We start from the raw sequence: 7,111 nt of genomic DNA, 5'->3' as shown, positions 1-7,111 counted from the left end.
CATCATATTCCAAATTGATGTGAAATGTGTAACTTTCATTTGTTTCCCCCACATCAATTAGCTGACATTCTTCCCTTAAAGAAGGAATGTCTTTCCTCAGCGAGGACTGTTTGAAATATATTGGTTCCTGCCAGACAGGTGGGACACAAGCTCATCTTCTCCCTTCCAAGAGCCCATTTTCAGACTGAGGGGTTGAGGGTATCCTAGCTGCCCCCAGTGGTGACAGTGAGGTTCATTATTTTGTCTTCCTGTGTTTTGTTCTCTTGCATCCTTACCATCTTAGTTGCTGCTGCTGCTAAGTCATTTCAGTGTCTGACTCTGTGCGACTCCACAGACGGCAGCCCACCAGGCTCCCCTGTCCCTGGGATTCTCCAGGCAAGAACACTGGAGTGGGTTCCCATGTCCTTCTCCAATGCATGAAAGTGAAAAGTGAAAGTGAAGTCGCTCAGTCGTGTCCGACTCTTAGGGAACCCCATGGACTGCAGCCTGCCCATGGGATTCTCCAGGCAACAGTACTGGAGTGGGTTGCCAGTGCCTTCTCCGGACCATCTCAGTAAAATAAGTGAATTTAAAGTATTTAAAGTAAGTCTTCTTTTATTTAAATTTATTGGCGTCTAATTGATTTACAACATTGTGTTGGTTTCAGGTATACAGAAACATGATTCGCTTATATATATACTCATTCTTTTTCAGATTCTTTTCTGACATACATAGATTATTACAGAATGTTGAGTAGAGTTCCCTTTGCTGTACTGTAGGTCCTTGTTGCTTATCTGTCTTGTATACAATACTGTGTATACGTTCATCCCAAGCTCCCGATTTATCCTTCCCCTCCTCCCCACATGTCCCCTTTGGAAACCATAAGTTTGTTTTCAATATTTGTAAGTCTGTTTCTGTTTTGTAAATATGTTCGTTTGTGCCATTTTGAAAACTAGGTTTCACATATGACTGATACCATATGACATTTGTCTTTGACTTACTTCACTTATATGATTATCTCTAGGTCCTTCTATGTCACTGCAAGTGGCATGATTTCATTCTTTTTCCAATTTTTATTTTTTGGCCACACTGCATGGTATGTGTGATTTTAGTTCCCTAGCCAGGGATCTAACCCGGGTCCCCTGCATTGGGTGTGCAGAGTCTTAGCCACTGTACCACTAGGGAAGTCACTATTTCTTTCATTTTTTATGACTGAGTAATATTCCATTGTGTATATGGACCATATCTTCTTTGTCCATTCATTTATAGATGGATATTTAGGTTGCTTCCTAAATATCCATGTCTTGGTTATTGTGAATAGGGCTGCTGTGAACACAGGGGTGTATGTATCTTTGAATCATGCTTTTCTCCAGATATGTGCCCAGGAATGGGATTGCTGGGTCTTACGGTAGCTCTGTTTCTAGGTTTTTGAGGACCTACCTACCGTTCTCCATAGTAGCCTGCACCCATTCACACTCGCAAACGACAGTGTAGGAGGCTCCCTTTTCTCTCCAGCCTCTCCGGCATTTACTGTCTGTGGACTTTTTGATGATGGCCGTAGTCGGTCTTCTTTTTTGTGATTCAGTGTGTCTCATTCCGGGCCTAGGAGTTCCCTCACGCTGCACGGTGTCCTCCAGGACACAGCTCCAGTTCACACTCATCTTCTCGCTTTCTTTCTGTGCAAGACTTCCCACCCTCCACCTTTCCCATTTCTGGCCCAGCCCTGGAATCAGCCATTTCTCCTGGAGGCCCCTGGGCAGTGGTGTTCCATCTGGGGCCCAGGGGCACTCATTGCTACAGGTGCTCATCGTTTCCAGGCCTCTCCAGCAGACAGGGCCAGGAAACACATACTTGTGATAGGAAAAAAAAAAAAAAATATATATATATATATATATATATATATATCACAAGTTCATACTGTTGTTTCCAGCTCACACTTAACATCACAGTGTTTTACGTTTCTCTTTTCCCTAAAAAGTCTGCTTCCTAAAACCACTGATATTCTCATTTGCATTATTAAATTAGATGCAAAATAGTTTCCAAATAAGTAGCATACCAATATTAACTACTGAGAATTAAACTACCATAGAAAGTTTAAGACTTCTTTGCAGCTATGGCTTTCCTTGGGCTTCCTTGGTGGCTCAGATGGTAAAGAATCTGCTTGCCAATGCAAGAGACTGGGGTTCAATCCCTGGGTCAAGAAGATTCCCTAGAGAAGGCAATGCAAACCCACTCCAGTATGCAGTCCCTAGAGTCACAATAGTCAGACACAACTGAGCAACTAACACTTTCTGGTTTTCCTTATAATAGCTCTCCCTGTGGACGGACCACAAAAACACTGGGTCCCTAGTGATAATTATTTTCTCCCTGCATTTGCAGCATGACATTGACACAGGGTTCATTCATTTCAGCTTGGCTTTCAACATTCAGGGATTGCTTTTTTAAATTAAAATTTTGCATATGCAGCATACTTGATTTCAAAGTCACATAAAAAAGTAGAGTCACTCCTGCCCCTAACTATGCCCTCCCCTCCCTATAGGCAACCATTTTCATGATGTTTTGGATTGTCCTTTCTGATGTTTCTTTTTGCAAATATAGGTGTGTGTGTGTGTGTGTCCCTCCTCATAAAAACTAGCATTCCATATACACCAGGCTTCATTTTTCGTTTAACTTTACAGTATACTCTAATATTTTATATCAGTGTCAAGAAGTCTTCCTCAGACTTCCCCACTGGTCCAGTGGCTAAGACTGTGCTCAGGGGGCTCTGGAATGCACAATAGTTGTGGCTCAATAGTTGTGGCCATGGGCTTAGCTGCTCTGAGACATGTGGGATCTTCTTGGACTAGGGATTGAACCCATGTCCCCTGCATTGGCAGGCAGGTTCTTATCCACTGTACCATCAGGGAAGTCCCTCTTAGTGGTTTTAAATGGGCATTTCTCTTACGATGAATGAAGCTGGGCATCTTTTCTAAAGTTTTGGGCCAGTTTCTTTTCTTCAGTACAGTCTATATCTTTTGCTCATGTTTTCCCATCCTAGAGGACTGTTGGTCTGTTTTTCTTCTTGAATTCTGGGAACTCTTTATATATTAGCTGTTTGTAATATAGGTTGCAAAATTCCTCCCCGCTGCCTCTCCCCCCCGTTTGTCAATTATTTTTTTACTTTATTGTGCCTTTGTTTTTTTTGGCTGTGATGCCCAGCCTGTAGGATCTTAGTTCTCTGACCAGTGATGCAACTGGGGCCCTGACAGTGAAAGCACTGAGCCCTAACCACTCAACTGCCAGGGTGTTCCTTATTGTGACTTTATACATTTATTTGGCTGTGCCTGGCTGCAGCATACAAACTCTTAGTTGTGACCTGTGGGATATCGTTCCCTGCCCAGGGATCGAACCTGGGCCCCCCTGCATTGGGAGGGTGGAGTCTTAGCCACCAGACCACCAGGGAAGTCCCAAGAGTGGGCAGTTTTATCTTATTCCCAACTTTACTCAGAATGAAAGTTTCCATTAAATAAGATGCTGGCTTAGGATGTTTATCAATTCCTTTTTTTTTTTTAAATTAAATCAGGAATGTGTGAATTTTGTCAATTAAATTGCTATTTCTCTGTTTAAAAGGATTCTCAGATGACTTTTTCTTTAGTTAAGATAGTAACACAATAAATTGTACTGAATCGTCCTTGCTTTCCTAGAATGAATCCCACTGGGCTGTGGGGTTTTTTTGTTGTTATTTTGTTTTTTAATGTGCTGACAGGTTCTATTTCGAAAGGAAATTCTGGAAGAACTAGGAGGTGGGGTTCAGGGATTGGACCAGAGATTGAACCCATGTCCCCTGCACTGGCAGGCAGGTTCTTCTCCATTATACCATCAGGGAAGTCCCTCTTAGTGATTCGAAATGGGCATTTCTGTTACAATGAATGAAGCTGGGTGGCCTTGGAGATCCTGGGAGGTCTTCCTGGAGTTAGGAGGGGACAACTCTTGTATTTTCCCCAGTCAAGTGGTTGCGTGAGAGGAAAGCAATGGAAAACTGCTTAAATCCGTCTTAAAGGGAACGTGTGTGCGCTTAGTTGCTCAGTCATGTCCGACTCTTTGCAACCCTATAGACTATAGCCCAACAGGCTCCTCTCTCTGTCCATAGGGTTCTCTAGGCAAGAATACTGGAGTGGGTTGCCATTCCCTTCCCCAAGAGATCTTCATGACCCAGGGATGGAACCCAGTTCTCCTGCATTGCAGGTGGATTGTTAACCACCTGAGCCACCAGGAAAGCCCTTTAAAAGGAATATTTCAATCCAAATACCCATCAACGAGGAACCAATTAAGTCAACTGTGACACACATCCATACAACAGAATGGGCTTCCCTGGCAGCTTGGAGTTAAAAGAATCTGCCTGCAATGCAGGAGACTCAGGTTCCATCCCTGGGTGGGGAAGACCCCTTGGAGGAGGAAATGGCAACTCATTCCAGTATTCTTGCCTGGAGAATCCCATGAACAGACTGGGCTACAGTCCATGGGGTCGCCAAAGAGTTCGACACAACTGAGTGACTAAATGAAGCAACAATAGAACAGAATAAAATCTAGTGATTAAATAATCAGTACCTTTCTTGTGTGTCAAATACACAACCATCTCCAGCTTACTAAGTGAATAAAATCAAGGGCAAATCAGTGTCTTTACCATGTATATGAAAAAGCAGGGAAAATAACATCAGAACCAAATTTGCTTGGTATATGCCCAAACAGTTCCAGAAGGAGACACAAGAAACAGATTAACTTGATTGCATCCAGGGAGGGTGAAACTGGGTGCTTGGGGGCAGCAAGGAGACTCTTCACCCTTTCCCACTGGTCTTGTTTGGCTTATGAGCTCTGCCAACGTCCTACCTGTCCAAAACACAAACACATAGAAGAAAAACTTGGAATGACAAGAGTAAAACAGACCCAGGGGGCCTGGTTTTTTACCGGCGCAGCACCACCCTTGATCCTTGATCTTGGGGCAGGGGTGGGTACAGGAGGCCACCTCACTCAGCCTCTTCCTCAACCAGTCAGGGATGCCCAGGTGGGCTGGGCCCCCAACGTCAACGTCGTCATCGTTCGATGGTGACGATGATGCAGAGAGCCCTAAGCCAGGGCCAAGTGGAACGCTGGGTAGAGGACTGAGGCAGCCCTCCGCCAGCACCTGGAGACGTACTACACCCTATATGAACCTGTCCTGACCTTCTACCCGAAGAACCTGCTCCCAGCCTAAGTACCATCCCCCCATCGCAATCCCAGGCCCCACCAGGGGACCAAGTCCAGCTGAAACAGAGCAGGGGTTACACTGTTACCTGGGTCCCAGACTCTGGGCCTGCCTGGGTTTCTCCAAGCACATACACTGGGGGGGTGGGGGTGGGGTTCAATCTCTTCCATTAGGCAGAATGGGTGCAGCTGTGTGGATTACCAGAGGTGATGCTGCGGGTCTGAACAGAATGGCTCCAAAACCACAACATTAAGTATGTTTTAGAATATGGTGGAGGTAGTTTAGTTGCTCATTCATGTCCAGCTCTTTGCAACCCCATGGACTATAGCCCACCAGGCTCCTCTGTCCATGGGGTTCTCTAGGCAGGAATACTGGAGTGGGGTGCCATTTTCTTCTCTGTGGGATGTTACAAAATTTAGGATCATGGCAACCAGTCAAGCACAGCTCAGCTCCGATGCGGCCATGGGTCCTCAAGGTGTAGAAAGCAGGAGTATCTTTGTTTCCGTTTGGAGTTTTGGCTGTGCTGGGTCTTCGCTGCGGTACACAGGCTTTCTCTACTTGTGGCACGCGGACTTCTCTTGTTGCAGAGCTCAGGCTGAGAGCGGACTTGGTAGTTGTGGCGTGCGGGCTTAGTTGCATTATGGTTTGTGAGATCTTAGTTCCCAGACCAGGGATCAAAACTGTGTCCCCTGCATTGGAAGCTGGATTCTTAACCACTGGATCATCAGGGATGTCCCCCGAAGTAGGGATCTCTTAACTCTTGAAGTGACCCATGCAGTTCCTATACGCTGCTACGGAGGTAAGAGAACGTTGGTGCCATTCCTGGTCCCCTCCCACAACCAAAGGTAAAATCCAAAGTGAGAGGAAGGAGCCTGGAGCACCATGGGTGGGGTGGGAAGGCAGTGAGCCAGCCTGGCACAATCCCCATCCCATGGGTTGTCCCAGGGGACAGCGCCCCCGTGCAGTCTGTGCAGCCGACTGAGTGCCCAGTGGTAATGCATGGCCTTTCTAACCCAGTTCCCCCTCCCCTCATCCGTGTGGCCCTGGGGCTGCACCGACCAGTCCTGCCCTAGCAACTGGAAGGGGAACCTGTTCTTCCCTGGTGGTGTGTGGAAGAGGTGTGGAGGCCATGACCTCGCTCTACTCTGAACTGACCCCCTCTGCTACCCCTTGTCTACATCTTGGCCAAAGTTCCAGAAAACATTTTTGCCAAGTGCTGCTGTCATTGAAAGCCTGCAGGGAGTCAGGAGGGCCAGGGGCCCTGACATCCCCCTCACCCGAAGTCAGAGCAGGTGCACTGCCTGAGGTGAGATGCTGGTGAGGGGAGCCTTGGGTTCCAATCTAAACTGAGGCTGTAACCCCAGGGTGACAACCTTCTCCCTTTCCTGGGCCCACAAATGTCTGACTGGGGGCCACTCCCACAGGGGTAGGTCCCTAAGGAGCCTCAAGTGGGAGGTCAAGAGGGCCGCGAACAGCCCCACACCATGACACCTGATTTCCCCTGCTGGAATTCGACCACACCTCCCAGAACTCTCCCATCAAAGTACGCCTCTAGATGACCCTGGGCCAGACAGCTCAAGGAGTCCTCCATAACCGCTCTCTCATCTCCCGTCCTCATCCTGAGGCTGCCAACCCCTGGGACAGATGTCCTTCCTTGGGACAGGCCAGGTTTCCACCTCAGGGCTCGCCAGCCAAACAGGCCACAGTGAGGACCAGATCACACAAAGCTTGGTGTGGGTTTGCTCTAGCAGTGGCAGGCCGTATCCATGGGAACACCTGTCCCCAGGGACCCTCCTGAGTGCCCTGCTCCCCAAGTTCCCAGTGGGACAAATGCTGGGGATGAAGGAGTGGGGGACTGCACTGCTGGGGCTCTGCCTGCTTCTCCCTTCCGTCAAGACCAGACTTCAGGCA

The sequence above is a fragment of the Budorcas taxicolor genome, chromosome 7 (assembly GCF_023091745.1).
Source record: "Budorcas taxicolor isolate Tak-1 chromosome 7, Takin1.1, whole genome shotgun sequence".
NCBI lineage: Eukaryota > Metazoa > Chordata > Mammalia > Artiodactyla > Bovidae > Budorcas > Budorcas taxicolor.
This window is presented reverse-complemented; position numbering follows the sequence as displayed.